We start from the raw sequence: 19,926 nt of genomic DNA on the forward strand, positions 1-19,926 counted from the left end.
AGAGAACAATAGAGTATGAGATATTGTATGGCATCACTGACTCAATGGATATGAGTTTGAGCAAACTCAGGGGGTTAGTGAAGGAGAGGGAAGCCTGGCATGCTGCAATTCATGGAGTCACAAAGAGTCGGACATGACTTAGCAATAACTACAACAGTAATCAGAGCTGATTTCTTCCTACTGAAGTCAAACGTCTGATTAATTCCTCTATCACATCATCTTCAGTTTTTTTGGCTTTGGGTACACTTACAGGTCAAATTATGTTCCCTGAAAAGCTACATTGAGGTCCTAGCCCTTGATTCCTGTGAATGTGACTTTATAAGGTCTTTGCAGATATAATTAAGGCACAAGTGAGGATGGGTTACACTGGTATAGGATTGGTCCTTAATCCAATATGACTGGTGTTTTTGTAAGAAGAGGAGAGGACTCCCTGGTGGTCCAGTGGTTAGGAATCTGCCTGCCAAGGCAGGGAACACTAAGGGCAACTAGGCCCATGTGCCACAACTACTGAGCCCATGATCCCTAGAGCCTGTGCTCTGCAACAAGAGAACCATAGAAAAGAGAAGCCCATACACTGCAAACAGAGAGTAGCCCCTGCTCATTGCAACTAGGGAGAGCCCATGCAAAGCAATGGCACAGTGTAGCCAAAAATAATTAAACATAAAAGAACAGAAATCTATTTTAAAAAAAAAAGGAAGAGGAGAAGAGGTAGAGAGATAGTCAAGCACAGAAGAAGGAGATGTGGAGGGAGACACATGGAGAGGAGAATGCCATGTGAGGATGGAGACAGAGATTTGGGGTTGTATGGCTGCAAAGCAACAGACAAATTCTGCAAAGCACTGTCAGTAGCCACCAGATTCCAGGGGAGCTGCTGACACCTCATTTCAAACATTGGGCCTCCAGAACTGTTGCTTTAAGCTCCCCAATTTATGGTTCTTCATTACATTATGGTAACCCTAGGAGACTTGCTAGAGTACTCATTATTAACAGGAGCCACTTTAAGGTACTCCTAAAATTCCAGGTTTTACAAATATATGCTTATGAGTTTTTTTGAACTGATGAGAAGAAAAAAAGGAAAGCTTATTTTTACCCTTTTTACCTTTATTGGACTTAAAAATGAATGCTGAAGATAAAACAGCTTTGTTTAACTCTGTGCTATGTGAAATTATGAAACTATGAATATATTATGAATACATTAATTCTGTAAAATATTAAAAAATACTTTATTTGAAAGGAAATATCATCAGAAAGGAAATGAAGTTATATTTAGAGTACCAAGCAATGATGGAATGGAACATTTCACGCCACATTTCTTTTATGCATGCATTAGCTCGCTGGCTATGCTAACATGTTAGTTATACTGTCTCGCCGCGCCCCCCCCCAACCCCCAACCCTAGCATAGCTGAATCCAAAGAGTGGTGGAAAATGGTAATCAACATTTCCTTACAAACATGTTCTTGGCCCAAATAAAGTTTTAACTAAAACTTAAGTTTTAGTCCCAAGGTTTTTCTTTCTTTAAAAATAAGTTCAAATTCAATTTCCTCTTAAAATTTGAAAATGCTGGATATAGGCCCAGGATTCTATTCCCAGCTAGAATTTCTGCTCACAGTATGCTGGGGGGAATACACCTGGTAGGCTGTGAATGTGAATGGCTTAACTTCCTCTACTCCCTTAGAGATGATAACCAAGTAAGTGAGTTATAGACTAAGTTAAGCACAGGCCAACTGGGGGGCCATCTGGCATAACGAAAAGAGTCTGACCAACTCCTTGTTTGAAAGCTTTTCTTAAAAGCAAGAGAAATATGAATTTGCTCTTTACAGAGTCCCTGTGGTGTCATGAAAGTTAGGTTGGCTCAAAAATGTATGGGTCCAAGATGAACTCATGTGCCATCCCCCATCCTCCAATGTGGCCAGGATAAACTCAGGCGCCATCCCCCAGCCTCAATAAAGTTGTGGACCCATGTAGGCCACATCTATGCTTATGATGAAGAAAGAAATCTCTTATCCAAATGGAAAAACAAATGTTATTTTCTTGGTACAGAGCAAAAAGCTTCAGAATTAATAGCAGCATCTCTGCCCTAGAAGATCTATCAAGAGTGACACCTAATTCAGTGTTGGGAAAATCAGTGCGGGAGCTGGAAATGTTAGAACTTGTCTTTCCTTTATGGGAGAAGCAATCTTCTGATCCTGGAACTTCTTTGCTTGATTCCTGACCATGGTTCCCACCTTGTGCCCCATATCCCTAAACAAATGATAGCTCATGACTAGTTCTCAATGGAATTACCTCTTTTGGCTTCCCTCATAGATCAGTTGGTAAATCATCTGTCTGCAATGCAGGAGACCTGGGTTCGATTCCTGGGTCAGGAAGATCCCCTGGAGAAGGAAATGGCAACCCACTCCAGTATTCTTGCATGGAGAATCCCATGGATAGAGGATCCTGGCAGGCTACAGTCCATGGGATTGCAAGGGTCAGACACGATTTAGTGACTAAACCACCACCAGAATAAATGAGCCAGTATTCACTCTATCAGTTTCCTTACATGATCTTTGGTGCATAAAGTGGGAATGAATCCAAAAAAGGGCTGCTGTAGAAAAGTGGGGGCCTAATGATAAAAAGTTGTGCCTTCATTTGAAACAGGATACAAGGATACTTGTAGCTCACTCATTGGAAAAGACTTCAATGCTGGAAAAGATTGAAGGCAAAAGGAGAAACGGGCGACAGAGGGTGAGATATTTAGAAAGTATCACAGACTCAGTGGACATGAGTTTGAGCAAACTCCGGGAGATAGTGAACGAGAGGGAAGCCTGGCATGCTGCAGTCCATGGGGCTGCAAAGAGTTGGACACAACTTAGCTACTGAGCACATACAACACACACAAAGATACTCAGTTGCTCCTGTTACATCCAGCTTGTCCACACCACACATATTTGCCTTTCTCCCCCTTGACTCTTTTAACTTTTTACACACCATACAATTTTACTTCTCTGATAATCCATTATTTTCTAACTCTAAAAATCTTCAAAATATCTCATTTCAGAGATGTATACCCTTCTTCCAAGTTTTGCTGAATTTATTTTTCTTTTTTAAAAATTAAAAAAAATTTTCAATATGGACAATTCTAAAAGTCTTCATTGAATTTGTTATACAATATTGTTTCTGTTTTATGTTTTTTTTTTTTTTTTTGTCTGCAAGGCATGTGGACTCTTAGCTTCCCGAACAGGGATTGAACCCACATCTCTTGCACTGGAAGGCAAAGTCTTAACCATTGGACTGCCAGGGAAGTCCCAGAATTTTCTTTTTCTAGTGATGATTAAATGTTTTTCCAAATACTACCTATACTAGCAACTAACTTTCATGTGAATATTCTGGCCAAACCAATGATAATAAATCCTAGTCTGTTTCAAAAATTCAATGCTGAGGAAAATTTAGTTTGCAACAAATATGATGGTACATACATTTATTTTAAAGTAGTAAATATTTATTTACATGGACATAGTATGAGAAAATCAAATACACTGTGTTTGTACGTAAAAATGAGGCCATAATGATGCCACAGAAGGACAGGTTCATGGCTTCTACTTTTCAATAATTAGTATAGATTTCTGTTGGTTGATCCATTCTATAGAGTCTAGTCCTCTATAGACCAGGAGCTTATATCTACAAAAAGCTTTCCAACTCTGGAATGTTCTAGTTCTTGTGAGCAGTTAATATTATCATTTTTATTAAAAGCTAATTGGCCCATGTAGAGATAGTGATCATATTCAGTTCAGTCAGTTCAGTCGTTCAGTCATATCTGACTCTGCAACCCCATGGACTGCAGCATGCCAGGCTTCCCTGTCCATCACCAACTCCCGGAGCTTGCTCAAACTCATGTCCATCGAGTCAGTGATGCCATCCAACCGTCTCATCCTCTGTCACCCTCTTCTCCTCCTGCCTTTAATCTTTCCCAGATCAGGGTCGTTTCCAATGAGTCAGTTCTTCGCATCAGATGGCCAGAGTATTAGAGCTTCAGCTTCAGCATTGGTCCTTCCAATGAATATTCAGGACTAATTTCCTTTAAGATTGACTGGTTTGATGTCCTTGCAGTCCAAGGAATTTTCAAGAGTCTTCAACACCACAGTTCAAAAGCATGACTTCTCCGGTGCTCAGCTTTCTTTCTGGTCCAAGTCTCATATCTGTGTGTGACTACTGGAAAAACCATAGCTTTGACTATATGGACCTTTGTTGGTAAAATAATGTCTCTGCTTTTTAATATGCTGTCCACATTTGTCAAAGTTTTTCTTCCAAGGAGCAAGCATCTTAATTTCATGGCTGCTGTCACCATCTGCAGTGAGTTTGGAGCCCAAGAAAATAAAGTCTTTCATTATTTCCATTGTTTCCCCATCTATTTACCATGAAGTGATGGGATCAGATGCCACGATCATATTACTACTTACCAAATAGTTCCTGTGTTCAAGTCACTGTGATAGAGGATGTGTACACATCATCTCCTTTAATTCTTAAGACTTTATGGAGGCAGATTTCACAGCATCCATTACAGAGATGAGAAAACTGAGATTCAGCAAAGTTAAGGAATTGTAGGGACAGAAAGGGTTATCTGATTCTGCATTCCTAGTCTTTTTATTGGCAAGAAAGTTTAATCATCTATATTTACTGGTAATAAACTTAGAGTTAAAAAGCTTTCAGACTTGAAGGTGAGAAAATCAAAACTAAGGAGAAATTTTCCTGGACTCACAGTTGGCAACTTTTTAAATAATCACATTAACAATCTGTTAATATAAATTGTTAGAGTAATCTAAAGTAATTAAAAGGGGACAAGATAAGATAGACTCCAGGGTGGCTAACAGTCTCATGTCCCCACGCTTCTAACAATGGTCTCTTAGACAGCAATCACCTTGGAGGAATTGGTCTTGGGGGTTTTGCCTGTCAGGACGGAATGCATGGAGATCTGTTTGCATGAAGCACTGTGACAAGTGCCACTTGACTTTATACTTTGGATATTTTGTGCATTTAAACAGCAGAATTGTAACTTATAAACTGTCCACATCATTTCTGTCATTCTTTGTTACTAAGATACTGAATCCTCTGAGAGAGATGTCATATTAGATCATATTTCTTACTCTGAAAACTGGTAGGTTTCTCAATAAATGAAAGTAACATTGGGAACACTAGCAAAAGTAGAAAGAAAAATGACATTATTGTTTTTTGTTGAGAATTTTGACCTTTCTAGAGGCTTCCACAGGTCAGCTTCTGGTACTATCTTTTTTTCATGTCCTGGAGGAAGCTAAGAGTATATATACAGTGACATTTTTCATTTTGATATAGTTGATCTATTTTCCAGACTGTAGAAAACTGGGAAATGACTTTTCATTTAAATATAAGTTGAAACCCTTTGGGAAAGAAAAATAATTCAAGAAATATAGAGAAATGGCTGTTTCCAAGCCAACAGGAAAAAGGGAGACTCTTTTTGGTTTTCAAATTAGTTGTTAGGAAATACATTTTTCTTCCCATCAAACTTTTACTTTTCCTTCTTTAAAACAGATTAATCAAAGCTGTGAAAAAAAATCACTGTGGTTTAGTTTTCTGCCTGTTTGTTAAAAATGTGTAAAATATGAACAGGGGTTTCAAACTTTCTGAGTAAATTGTCATTTTGTGACTTTTTATTAAACTGTATTTCAAACCCAACATTGCAAGAGCTCATTGTTTGCTTCTAAGCCTTTCGCTGGTTAAGAATATGCTAAGGGGTTAGGTAGACCATGTCTTTAAAAACTGACAGTACAATTCCAAAGGACAAAATAGTTCCAACTATTATCCTGTAGTATCAAAATGCTGGAGTTCACATATTTCAGAATCTCATTAAAATAGACATCTGCTCATTTTTTCCTGCTTAAACAAGACACATTTGTTTGGTCTTTTTATTTGTCTTTTCTGAAATTTATATTTATCAATTTAAAAATCAAAATAGCACCCTTGAAAATTACACAACCTGCTTTAATTTCTAAAATAACTCTTTAGAGCACAAACGCAGATACACATGGCAGATCTGGGTATGAATATGGACTGCGTGACTCTGGACAAGTCATTGACTTTGGACAAGCCTTAGTCATTGTCTAAGGCTCAGTTGTATCACATGTACAGTAGGGAATAACAGAGGATCTGGAAAACTGTGTTTCTCAACAGGTGATCACCAGAGGAGAAAGATCAGCAGCATCTGAGAACTAGTTGCTGCTGCTGCTGCTGCTAAGTCTGACTCTGTGCGATCCCATAGACAGCAGCCCACCCGGCTCGACAGTCCCTGGGATTCTCCAGGCAAGAACGCTGGAGTGGTTGCCATTTCCTGCTCCAATGCATGAAAGTGAAAAGGGAAAGTGAAGTCGCTCAGTCATGTCTGACTCTTAGCGACCCCATGGACTGCAGCCTACCAGGCTCCTCTGTCCATGGGATTTTCCAGGCAAGAGTGCTGGAGTGGGGTGCCAGTGCCTTCTCCAGAGAACTAGTTCAGTTCAGTTCAGTTCAGTCGCTCAGTTGTGTCTGACTCTTTGCGACCCCATGAATCGCAGCACACCAGGCCTCCTGCCTATCACCAACTCCCAGAGTTCACCCAGACTCACGTCCATCGAGTCAGTGATGCCATCCAGCCATCTCATCCTCTGTCGTCCCCTTCTCCTCCTGCCTTCAATCCCTCCCAGCATCAGAGTCCTTTCCAATGAGTCAACTCTTTGCATGAGGTGGCCAAAGTACTGGAGTTTCAGCTTTAGCATCATTCCTTCCAAAGAAATCCCAGGGCTGATCTCCTTCAGAATGGTTGGATCTCCTTGCAGTCCAAGGGACTCTCAATAGTCTTCTCCAACACCACAGTTCAAAAGCATCAATTCTTCGGTGCTCAGCCTTCTTCACAGTCCAACTCTCACATCCACACATGACCACAGGAAAAACCATAGCCTTGACTAGACAGACCTTTGTCAGCAAAGTAATGTCTCTGCTTTTGAATATGCTGTCTAGGTTGGTCATAACTTTCCTTCCAAGGAGTAAGCGTCTTTTAATTTCATGGCTGCAATCACCATCTGCAGTGATTTTGGAGCCCCAAAAACTAAAGTCTGACACTGTTTCCACTGATTCCCCATCTATTTCCATGAAGTGATGGGACCAGATGCCATGATCTTCATTTTCTGAATGTTGAGATTTAAGCCAACTTTTTCACTCTCCACTTTCACTTTCATCAAGAGGCTTTTTAGTTCCTCTTCATTTTCTGCCATAAGGGTGGTGTCAGCTGCATATCTGAGGTTATTGATATTTCTCCTGGCAATCTTGATTCCAGCTTGTGTTTCTTCCAGTCGAGCATTTCTCATGATGTACTCTGCATAGAAATTAAATAAGCAGGGTGACAATATACAGCCTTGATGTGCTCCTTTTCCTATTTGGAACCAGTCTTTTGTTATATATCCAGTTCTAACTGTTGCTTCCTGACCTGCATACAAATTTCTCAAGAGGCAGATCAGGTGGTCTGGTATTCCCATCTCTTTCAGAATTTTCCACAGTTTATTGTGATCCACACACTCAAAGGCTTTGGCATAGTCAATGCAGAAATAGATGTTTTTCTGGAACTCTCTTGCTTTTTCCATGATCCAATGGATATTGGCAATTTGATCTCTGGTTCCTCTGCCTTTTCTAAGTCCATCTTGAACATCAGGAAGTTCACAGTTCACGTATTGCTGAAGCCTGGCTTGGAGAATTTTGAGCATTTCTTTACTAGCGTGTGAGATGAGTGCAATTGTGCAGTAGTTTGAGCATTCTTTGGCATTGCCTTTCTTTGGGATTGGAATGAAAACTGACCTTTTCTAGTCCTGTGGCCACTGCTGAGTTTTCCAAATTTGCTGGCATATTGAGTGTAGCACTTTCACAGCATCATCTTTCAGGATTTGAAATAGCTCAACTGGAATTCCATCACCTCCACTAGCTTTGTTCGTAGTGATGCTTTCTAAGGCCCACTTGACTTCACATTCCAGGATGTCTGGCTCTAGGTCAGTGATCACACCATCGTGATTATCTGAGACATGAAGATCTGTTTTTACAGTTCTTCTGTGTATTCTTGCCATCTCTTCTTAATATCTTCTGCTTTTCTTAGGTCCATACCATTTCTGTCCTTTATTGTGCCCATCTTTGCATGAAATGTTCCCTTGGTATCTCTAATTTTCTTGAAGAGATCTCTAGTCTTTCCCATTCTGTTGTTTTCCTCTATTTCTTTGCATTGATCGCTGAAGAAGGCTTTCTTATCTCTTCTTGCTATTCTTTGGAACTCTGCATTCAGATGCTTATATCTTTCCTTTTCTCCTTTGATTTTCACTTCTCTTCTTTTCACAGTTATTTGTAAGGCCTCTGCAGACAGCCATTTTGCTTTTTTGCATTTCTTTTCCACAGGGATGGTCTTGATCCCTGTCTCCTGTACAATGTCATGAACCTCATTCCATAGTTCATCAGGCACTCAGTCAGGGGCAGAAGCCAGGAGGACCCCATGCCCGAAGGGTGGAGGCCAAGAGGAGTTACCCCATGTCTGAGGTCAGGGGCAGCGGCCAAGAGTGCCAGGCTGCAATGGCACAGGAATGGCCGAGAGGAGCTACCCCACGTCCAAGGTCAGGAGGGGTGGCCGAGAGGAGTTACCCCGCATCTGAGGTCAGGGGAGGCCACGAGAGGAGTTACCCTGCGTCCGAGATCAGGGGCGGAGGCCGGGAGGAACTATCCTACGCCCCTACGCCTGAGGCCAGGGGCTGCAGCCGGGCGGACAAACCCCACGTCCAAGGAGCAGTGGCTTGGCGGGCCCAGGAGGGCCTAGAGGAGCTATCCCACGTTGAAGGTCAGGAAGGGCCACAGTGAGGAGATACCCCTCGTCCAAGGTAAGGAGCAGCGGCTGCGCTTTGCTGGAGCAGCCGTGAAGAGATACCCCACGCCCAAGGTAAGAGAAACCCACGTAAGACGGTAGGTGTTGCAAGAGGGCATCAGAGGGCAGACACACTGAAACCATAATCACAGAAAACTAGTCAATCTAATCACACTAGGACCACAGCCTAGTCTAACTCAATGAAACTAAGCCGTGCCCGTGGGGCAACCCAAGATGGGCGGGTCATGGTGGAGAGATCTGACAGAATGTGGTCCACTGGAGAAGGGAATGGCAAATCACTTCAGTATTCTTGCCTTGAGAACCCCATGAACAGTATGAAAAGGCAAAATGGTAGGATACTGAAAGAGGAATTCCTCAGGTCAGTAGGTGCCCAATATGCTACTGGAGATCAGTGGAGAAATTAACTCCAGAAAGAATGAAGGGATGGAGCCAAAGCAAAAACAATACCCAGCTTTGGCTGTGACTGGTGATAGAAGCAAGGTCCGATGCTGTACAGAGCAACATTGCATAGGAACCTGGAATGTCAGGTCCATGAATCAAGGCAAATTGGAAGTGGTCAAACAAGAGATGGCAAGAGTGAATGTCGACATTCTAGGAATCAGCGAACTCAAATGGGCTGGAATCGGTGAATTTAACTCAGATGACCATTATATCTATTACTGCGGGTAGGAATCCCTTAGAAGAAATGGAGTAGCCATCATGGTCAACAAAAGAGTCCAAAATTCAGTACTTGGATGCAATCTCAAAAACGACAGAATGATCTCTGTTCGTTTCCAAGGCAAACCATTCATATCACAGTAATCCAAGTCTATGCCCCAACCAGTAACGCTGAAGAAGCTGAAGTTGAATGGTTCTGTGAAGACCTACAAGACCTTTTAGAACTAACACCCAAAAAAGATGTCCTTTTCATTATAGGGGACTGGAATGCAAAAGTAGGAAGTCAAGGAACACCTGGAGTAACAGGTAAATTTGGCCTTGGAATATGGAATGAAGCAGGGCAAAGATGAATAGAGTTTTGCCAAGAAAATACACTGGTCATAACAAATCCCCTCTTCCAACAACATAACAGAAGACTCTACACATGGACATCACCAGATGGTCATCACCGAAATCAGATTGATTATATTCTTTGCACCCAAAGATGGAGAAGCTCTATACAGTCAGCAAAAACAAGACCAGGAGCCAACTGTGGCTCAGATCATGAACTCCTTATTGCCAAGTTCAGACTTAAATTGAAGAAAGTAGGGAAAACCACTAGACCATTCAGGTATGACCTAAATCAAATCCCTTATGATTATACAGTGGAAGTGAGAAATAGATTTAAGGGCCTAGATCTGATAGATAGAGTGCCTGATGAACTATGGAATGAGAGAAATAGTTAGAAATGCACAATTTCAGGCCCCACTCCAGACCCAAGGAACCAAAAACTTTGGGAGTAGGGCACAGTAATGTGTGTCTTCAAGCTTCCATGGGATTCTGATACACATTCAATTTTGAGAACCACAACTCAACAACACAACACAAAAACAAACAACCCAATTGATAAATGGGCAGAAGACCTAAATAGACATTTCTCTAAAAGACGACATACAGATGGCCAACGGACACATGGAAAGAAGCTCAGCATTGCTAATTATTAGAGAAATGCAAATAAAAAAGACAATGAGGTACCACCATACCAATCAGAATGGCTATCACTAAAAAAAATCTATAAATAACATATGCATGTATCCTTTCTGCCCTAAACTTTTTTTTTTTTTTTTTTGTAGACCCCAATAGAAAATAAACAAGTTTTAAAAAATCTATAAATAACAAATGCTGGAGAGGATGTGGAAAAAAGGGAACCCTCCTACGTTGTTGGTGAGAATGTACATTAGTATAGTCTCTATAGAGAACAGTTTGGAATTTCCTCAAAAAAACTAAAAACAGAACTACTATATGATCCAGCAATCCTACTCTTAGGCGAAGATCCAGACTAAACCATAATTTAGTCTGGTCCCATCACTTCATGGCAAATAGATGGGGAAACAATGGAAACAGTGACAGATTTTATTTTCTTGGGCTCCAAAAATCACTGCAGATGTTGACTGCAGGCATGAAATAAAAAGACACTTGCTCCTTGGAAGAAAAACTGACAAACCTAGACAGCATATTGAAAAGCAGAGACATTACTTTGCCGACAAAGGTCTGTCTAGTCAAAGCTATGGTTTATCCAGTGGTCATGTATGGATGTGAGAGTTGGACTGTGAAGAAGGCTGAGCGCCAAAGGATTGATGCTTTTGAACTGTTGGTGTTGGAGAAGACTCTTGAGAGTCCCTTGGACTGCAAGGAGAGCCAACCAGTCCATCCTAAAGGAAATCAGTCCTGAATATTCATTGGAAGGACTGATATTGAAGTTGAAGCTCCAATATTTTGGCCACCTAATGCAAAGAGCCAATTCATTTGAAAAGGCCCTAATGCTGGGAAAGATTAAAGGCAAGAGGAGAAAGGGATGACAGAGGATGAGATGGTTGGATGGCATCACTGACTTGATGGACATGAGTTTGAGCAAGCTCTGGGAGTTGGTGATGAACAGGGAAGCCTGGCATGCTGCAGTCCATGGGGTCGAAAAGAGTAGGACACAGCTGAGTGACTGAACTGACTAAAACTATAATCAAAAAGATACATGCACCCCTATGAACACAGTGGTACTATTTACCATAGGCAAGACACAGATCCAACCTAGATGTCCAATGACAAATGAATGGATAAAGAAGATGTGGTATAAGTGTGTATATTCATACATATATATATGGATACACACACACATACACAATGGAATACTACTAAGCCACAAGAAAGAATGAAATAATGCCATATGCAGCACATGAATGGACCTAGACATTATCACACTAAGTGAATTAAGTCAGAGGAAGACAAATACCATACAGTATCACTTATATGTAGGATCTAAAATATGATGCAAATGAGCTTATCTGTGAAACAGAAGCAGACCCACAGACAGAGAGAACACACTTGTGGTTGCCAAGGGGGAGAGTAGAGGGAGCAAGGGATGGGTTAGGACTTTGGAATTAGCAGATGCAAACTATTATATATAGAATGGATAGACAACAAGGTCCTATTGTATAGCACAGGGAACTATATTCAATACCCTGTGATAAAATATAATGGAAAAAATGCAAAAAAGAATATATATGTATAGCTGACTCACTCTGCTATACAGCAGAAATTAACACAACATTGTAAATCAACTATTCTGCAATAAAATGAATCTAAAAAAATAATTTTGAGAAAAATTGCTCTGAAGATCAGCCATGATCTATACAGAAGGCTTATGTGACACATTTTAGAAGTTCAAGAAATAGTGACTATTGTCTTTCTGTTATTACTCCAATTATATGGAAGACACTGAAGCACAGAGCTGGAAAGGGCACCTGAGCATTCCTGCTCAATCAAGTGGCCGGCTGGGCCACTTCTCCACTCAGCAATCTCTCTTTGTAGGACGTGGTAGATAGATAAATCTCAGTTATAAGTGCACCAAGTGTAGGAGAGAGCATGGCTCCTCCAAAGTTAATTTAGTAATACCAGCCATCTCCCTGCTGGGGCCAAGTGATAAGAAATGGTCTTTCTCCTGATAAGAACTATCTTAGAAATTCTGAAATCATAAATTGTGATATGCTTAGAATTATAGTTTTAGAAGTGGAAGTAGTTTACAGATCATCCATTTCAGTTTTCACACTGTGCTTTGCAGAGATTAGTGGATCTCCTCCCAGAATCTCTGGAGAAACTTAAAAAAATTGTAATGGGAACACACAACCCACAAAATTCTGACTTAACTAGTCTAGAATTTAGCTGGTTAAAAGTTCCTTATGCAGGGTTGCCAGATAAAACACAGGACACCATGTAAAATTGGACACCTAGGTAAATACTAAAACATTATTTCATTGTTTAACTGAAATCATACTTTAACTGGGTGTCATATTTTTGTTTGTTAAATATGGCAACCAAACTGGAGGATTTTAAGGACCAGGTAGGGTTGAGAAATGCCCTTGTAGGGTTTCCATTGAAATACAGCTGCAACTGTAGTGACCTAAGAGAGCATGGCAAGCACCATCTGTGCCCATCAAACCTGCTTTTCTTGTATTAACACTTTTACATTCGAAAATTGCAAACTTTGTACATTTACATTAGTAATTTTTACATTTACATTACAAAAATTTACATTTGTTATCTATCCTATGTATTAAGTTTCTGTAATATTTTACTTGCAAAAAGTTTCTGTTATGACTAAAAAAGATTTGTAAACCTCTGATCTAATTTAAGATCTTTTTTCCAGATTAGCAAAATTTAAAACCCAGAGACAATGGCTCTTAGTTAAGCTCTCATAGCTAATCAATTGCAAAACCAAACTCTTGCATCAGATGCTTTTGCTAGAACCCTTTTCCTTTTTCTAAGATAGAGGTCAGGAATAAGAGGTGCTATGATCCTATCTAAAAGTGCTGGAGGAACATTTGGCAAATCCCTAAAATTTTTCCAGAGACTGTGCTCAGCCTAGGGATTAAGGTGTGATTTCAGTTCTCAAGGAGCTGATACAGGGAGATAAGCACAAATACTGTAGCTGTCTTTAGAAAGAAATGCCACTGACTTTTCTGACTTGTTCCCTCCAAAATTCGACTATTCGAAGTATCTTTGTTTGATATGCAAAATGAGAATAGTAGGCTGAGGTTGGAGGATAGCACTGGGTGTACCAGAGGCAACTGGAATCTAATCTAAATTTGCATTTTGAAAGTTAAAGGAATCAAGAGTAAATGATGACAAATGACATGGGGATGATTTGTGCTGTGGCGTGAGTCACAATGGCTACATCTGTCAGATTTTTTTGACAAATGGTCTTGAATGTTCTACAGTTAAATGAATCACATAGAACTTAATGGGCTTCCCTGGTGGCTCAGATGGTAAAGAATATGCCCACAATGTGGGAGACCTGGGTTTGATCCCTGGGTTGGGAAGAACCCCTCCAGTATATGGCAACCCAGTCCAGTATTCTTGCCTGGAGAATCCTCAGGGACAAAAGAGCCTGGTGGGCAGCAGTCCAAGGGATCACAAGGAGTTGGATATGATGGAATGACTAAGCACACATAGAACTTAACAGGATTGGGGAATAAAAAAATGTGCCCTCCTATTTGGGGGAATACATTACTCCCATCCAGTGAAGGCGGGCAATCACTAACAGTGTTTCAGTGCCATTTTAAAAAATAAAATACAAACAGGCATTGGGTGGAGTGGAGGTAATGCATTCTCTAAGGACCTCCCCACCAGGGTCAATTTGGTAGGGTCTATGAAGGGCAATGAGGAAAAACAGCTGTTCCTTGGCATCACTTTTGGAAATTAAAGGAAACTCCAGCTTCTTCTTCCCATTTCCAGGTGACTGAAAGACATTTTAGGTGATTAGTTGGCCTGAAGGAAAGAGATAAAGGAAGCAGGACTAACAAGCCGTAAATGGGTCAACCTTGAGGGCAAGAAAACTCCAGAGATACAATTATCTTCCCCTAAGAGTTTGGACTCTGACTCCAACCAGTCCCCAAGGCTCACACAGTGTAAGGGAAATTGCAGACTGTTCACACCATCTACAGAAGACTTATTGATTTTTGCGTCTTTGTATTTTCTGTTGTCATCTTGCCTCTCTCCCAACCAGCATCACTGGGAACCACGTTGTCTCCTCCATGTCCTTCAGTTTCATTATGGAGGTTTCCTTTAGTTGGGACTCCCAAGCCTCCCTATTACCTCCTTCCAGGATCACTATGGGTCTAAGAACCTCAGGGTAGGACTCTCTCAGGTGCAGAGTAATTTCTAGGATATATAGTCTGAGTCTGTTACCATTTGAGGATAAAAGGTATTTGTTATTACCAGATTTCCACAATGATTTGAAAAATTTTAAAGTAATTAACATGCTCAATGTAAGTATTCAAGCACTGTTCTTTTCAATATATTCAAGTCCTCTTGGCATATATAAATTTATTCTGTGGGAATTTTTCTTTTGAAGTTGCTTTCAGAATCAGATTATTAGCTTCATTATTTCAAAGTTACATGTCATATTTTGCTTTTGACCATAAATGGTATTATTGCCTGGATCCACCAGATTTGTGTCTTAATAATGATGGGCTGATTACAAAAACCAAATTCACCTCTAGTGGATGAAAACATCCACTTTAAGGGAACATAAACAACATTCTGAACAATGGGTTGGATTTTCCTCCTCAGTCAGTTGAAATGAATATACAAGATTGATTGATTGAGTCCTCATTCATTAAACACTTATTTTGTGTAAATATTAACAGGTTTAGGGATACCAAAATAAATAATTCATGAGGGAATAAGCTATATGAGTAAAATCATCTCGTTATAAAATTCTGTAATTGCATATTTTATAGTTCATAGTTTTTATCTCTCTAATAGTATTGGAGAAGGGGACGACAGAGGATGAGATGGCTGGATGGCATCACTGACTCAATGGACGTGAGTCTGGGTGAACTCTGGGAGTTGGTGATGGACAGGGAGGCCTGGCGTGCTGTGATTCATGGGGTCGCAAAGAGTGTCCACGACTGAGCGACTGAACTGAACTGAACTGAATAGTATTTTGAGCAAATTTAGCATTACTGACAAAAATATATAATCCCCTGGTACTCCTTAGATGTCTAAGTTCTGATGTGCTAGTTACAAAATATGATTATTAAAGTTACTCCTTTTTCTTATGTGGTCACATCAGTAACATAGAGAGTTAACTGTCACCCAATATCTAATATCCTATTTTTCCTTTTAATAATTGAAGCTTCTGAGGTTTAATTGGGGTTTTGGCCTCCCAGCTACAGGCCACATTTTGCAGGTGCCCTTGCATCTAGGCATGGCCATATGTCTAAATTCTGACCAATGGCTCTGAATGAAATGATATACGTATGTTCTAGATTGTATCCATAAAATGGGTACCTTTGTCCTCCATTTTCTCTTTCTCCCCTCCTGGGAGCTGGAAGACAGATGAGGTGCTGGTGAGTCAGCTTGGTTTATAAGGATGAGAATCACACCCCAGAAGGTGGTGAAGTAACCCATGAAAGGAACATGAGTACCTGGATGATTTTACGGAACACCACCACAGGAGTCATCTTCCTACCTCTGGCCTGAGATGGAGAAGGAAACAGATTTCTATCTTGGTTTTCATCATTGTGTTTTGGGGTCTAACCTAAGGCTACATTCCAAATGATAAACCAGGCACATGTCAAGTCAACTGTCTTTTTACTCTGAACACTTAGAAAAAAAGAAACTAAATCCTTTCATTTGCCTCTACTCTGTATGCAGGGTATTTTAAGAACTTTTCCATCATGAGTGGTGAGAACATCTGTCTTTTGATCTCTACATCTTCAGGAGCTCTGAATGCTCATAGTAAGATCATTCTTCCACTGGCCTCCATACCGCCACTGGCAGGAGAGAAATGGAGGCTTAGTGTGAAATACTTCAGATAAGGATGCCCCACTCTTGAGCTTACTGGAAGGATTAGAGGAGGGGGGGTTTTCCATATTGTCATACTTCTGGAAGGACATCTCCCTCTCCTCCAGTCTGCCCTCTGATATGCAGTCTTGCCACTATCATTTTCCTGGAAATCTCAGGGTTAATCTCACAAAGCCTCATACATGTGTATGTATCAGTAATCACAAAAAACTTAGAACTCTGGGGTGATTCATCATCCCCTGATCCTCATCTTCATTTGGGTCTTACTTCACGTAGAATCTCTCTCCTATCCCTCCCCTGCCCCTGTGCTCTTGAAACTTGAAGTAAACAAATAGAAACATTACCTATATACCCTCAACCTCTCTGAACACCCACTTCATCTTCTAATTCTTACTGAAATCTGACTCTTCTCTGGGGAGATGGCTTCCCATGAAGCCCTCTCAAGTGGTGGCTACTTTCTTCCCTATCCCCTTTGTACCGCTGGTCCTGGAGGTGGAGTAGGAATCCCCCTTCCCCTCCTTGTTGCCTCAGGATTGAATTTCATGTCCTCTGACTGCCATTTATTTCCCATCTTTGCTATAATCATCTATGGATCTCCTGGTCATTTCCTCTAATTCCTTGATGATTTTAGATTATACTATCACATTCTCTGATGTAACTCTAGTTAAAAATCTTGAAGATTTCAATGTCCATGAAGATAATTCTTTGAATGCCCTGGCTGTGGTCTTCCACAGGGCTGGTCCTCCACCCACACGCCCTGCCATCAAATGCAACTTCTCCTGAACCTCAATTTCAAACTTCCCAATCTCCTCTTTTACCAGCTTATTCCTTCTAATATTTCAGCTCAACAATCTTTTGATTTGAATTTATATTCCTTCTAATACTTCAGCTCAACAATCTTTTGATTTGAATTTATCATCCATTCTACAATTTTGTAATGGTTCCTTATATCCCTCATGTCAACATTTCCATTCTTAGCTAACTTTGTCTTCATGGCTCATCATTGTAATCACTTCCTTTCAAGTGCTCTCAACTCCACTGCCCTTTTCTCTGCAGTACCACCTGGCAAAGAGTTAACTTTGTTAAGTCCAACTCACTGGCTATTTTTCGTTCGTGCTGCTGCATATGGATGTAGATGAACACAAAACCCTATTCGCTGGTCTCATTTAATTCATAATTCCTAACGTCAAGTAGACAATCCTGCTCAATTTCTCTAGCCTATTGGCTGTCCCTCTCCCCTATGTGAGACTATCTCACACTTTATCCTCTCCAAAATTTCAACACCTTCTTACCAGTTCTTACTCTCAGCTGATGACCTTGCTCTCTATTTTCCTGAGAAAATGGAAGCAAGCAGAGGAGAATTTTCACAAGGTCCCATTCATATCTAATACCATTTGCCCATAAATTCTCCTGCCTCCTAGTTATCATGCATGAACACATGTTCCTATCTAAGGCCAGCCCCTCTACTTGTACACACTTCCTACAGTATCAGTTTTTCTCCTAATTTTACTAGATTATTTTCTTCAGCATACACCATGTAGTCATTTTTCCTATCTAAAAAAAAATACTTCTCCAGTGACACCATTTATTTATACCATTTACAATAAAAACCTTGAAAGATTTATATATACTTACTGTATCTAATTCCTCTCTTTCTACTCTTTCCTAAGCCCTCTCTAACTAGACAACCAACTTATCATTCTATGCTCTCCTTCTGGTCTAATCACTCAAAGGTTAATTTTCAGTTTTTATGTGAGTCGATCTAACTACTGACATCATTTGATATAATTTAATCTCTTCCCCTCCTTGGGAACTTTTTTGTAATCATAACCTACATCGAAAAGTTGAGTCAGATTTAAAACGTAAGGGTTCAGGATAGGGAACACGGGTATACATGTGGCAGATTCATGCTGATATATGGCAAACCCAATACAATATTGTAAAGTTAAAAAATAAAATTAAATTAAAAAAAAGAAAAGTGTTCATAAGCTAAGAATAATTTAAATAAGAAAAAAAAATAAAATGTAAGTTGCTTGCAAGGCCCTAGTAACATCAAATTCTGAATTAGGAGGTGTTTACCTCTATGAGGCAAATACTGGGAGGAATTTGGAAAACTCAGCAGTGGCCACAGGACTGGAAAAGGTCCGTTTTCATTCCAATCCCAAAGAAAGGCAATGCCAAAGAATGCTCAAACTACCACACAATTGCACTCATCTCACACACTAGTAAAGTAATATTCAAAATTCTTCAAGCTAGGCTTCAACAGTCCATGACCCATGAACTCCCAGATGTTCAAGCTGGATTTAGAAAAGGCAGAGGAATCAGAGATCAAATTGCCAACATCTGTTAGATCATCAAAAGAGCAAGAGAGTTCCAGAAAAACATCTACTTCTACTTTATTGTGCGGAGAAGGCAATGGCACCCTACTCCAGTACTCTTGCCTGAAAAATCCCATGGATTGAGGAGCGTAGTAGGCTGCAGTCCTTGAGGTCGCTAAGAGTCAGACATGACTGAGCGACTTCACTTTCACTTTTCACTTTCATGCATTGGAGAAGGAAATGGCAACCCACTCCAGTGTTCTTGCCTGGAGAATTCCAGGGATGGGGGAGCCTGGTGGGATGCTGTCTATGGGGTCGCACAGAGTCGGACACGACTGAAGCGACTTAGCAGCAGCAGCAGCAGCAGCTACTTTATTGACTATAGAAAAGCCTTTGACTATGTGGATCACAACAAACTGTGGAAAATTCTTCGAGAGATGGGAATACCAGACCACCTGACCTGCCTCCTGAGAAATCTGTATGCAGGTCAAGAAGCAACAGTTAGAACTGGACATGGAACAATAAACTGGTTCCAAATTGGGAAAGGAGTACATCAAGGCTGTATTTTGTCACCCTGCTTATTTAACTTATATGCAGAGTATATGTGAAATGCCTGGCTGGATGAAGCACAAGCTGGAATCAAGATTGCTGGGAGAAATATCAATAACCTCAGATATGCAGGTGACACCACACTTATGGCAGAAAGCAAAGAAGAACTAAAGAGCTTCTTGATGAAGTGGAAGAGGAGAGTGAAAAAGTTGGCTTAAAGCTCAACATTCAGAAAATGAAGATCATGGCATCTGGTCCCATCACTTCATGGCAAACAGATGGGGAAACAATGGAAACAGCGAGAGACTTTATTTTCTTGCACTCCAAAATCACTGCAGATGCCTACTGTAGCCATTAAATTAAAGGACACTTGCTTCTTGGAAGAAAAATTATGACCAACCTAGACAGCATGTTAAAAAGTAGAGACATTACTTTGCCAACAAAGGTCTGTCTAGTCAAAGCCATGATTTTCCCAGTAGTCATGTATGGATGTGAGAGTTGGACTATAAAGAAAGCTGAGCACCAAAGAATTGATGCTTTTGAACTGTGGTGTTGGAGAAGACTCTTGAGAGACCCTTGGACAGCAAAGAGATCCAACCAGTCCATCTTAAAGGAGATCAGTCCTGGATGTTCTTTGGAAGGATGATGTTGAAGCTGAAAGTC

At 40.5% G+C, this 19,926-nt stretch overlaps 1 protein-coding gene across 1 annotated transcript in view; it reads right to left on the reverse strand.

Annotated features, from left to right (window-relative positions):
• NCKAP5 (NCK associated protein 5) overlaps positions 1–19,926 on the reverse strand; it is a 1,094,443-nt gene that overhangs the window by 32,960 nt on the left and 1,041,557 nt on the right.

The sequence above is a fragment of the Bos mutus genome, chromosome 2 (assembly GCF_027580195.1).
Source record: "Bos mutus isolate GX-2022 chromosome 2, NWIPB_WYAK_1.1, whole genome shotgun sequence".
Lineage (NCBI taxonomy): Eukaryota > Metazoa > Chordata > Mammalia > Artiodactyla > Bovidae > Bos > Bos mutus.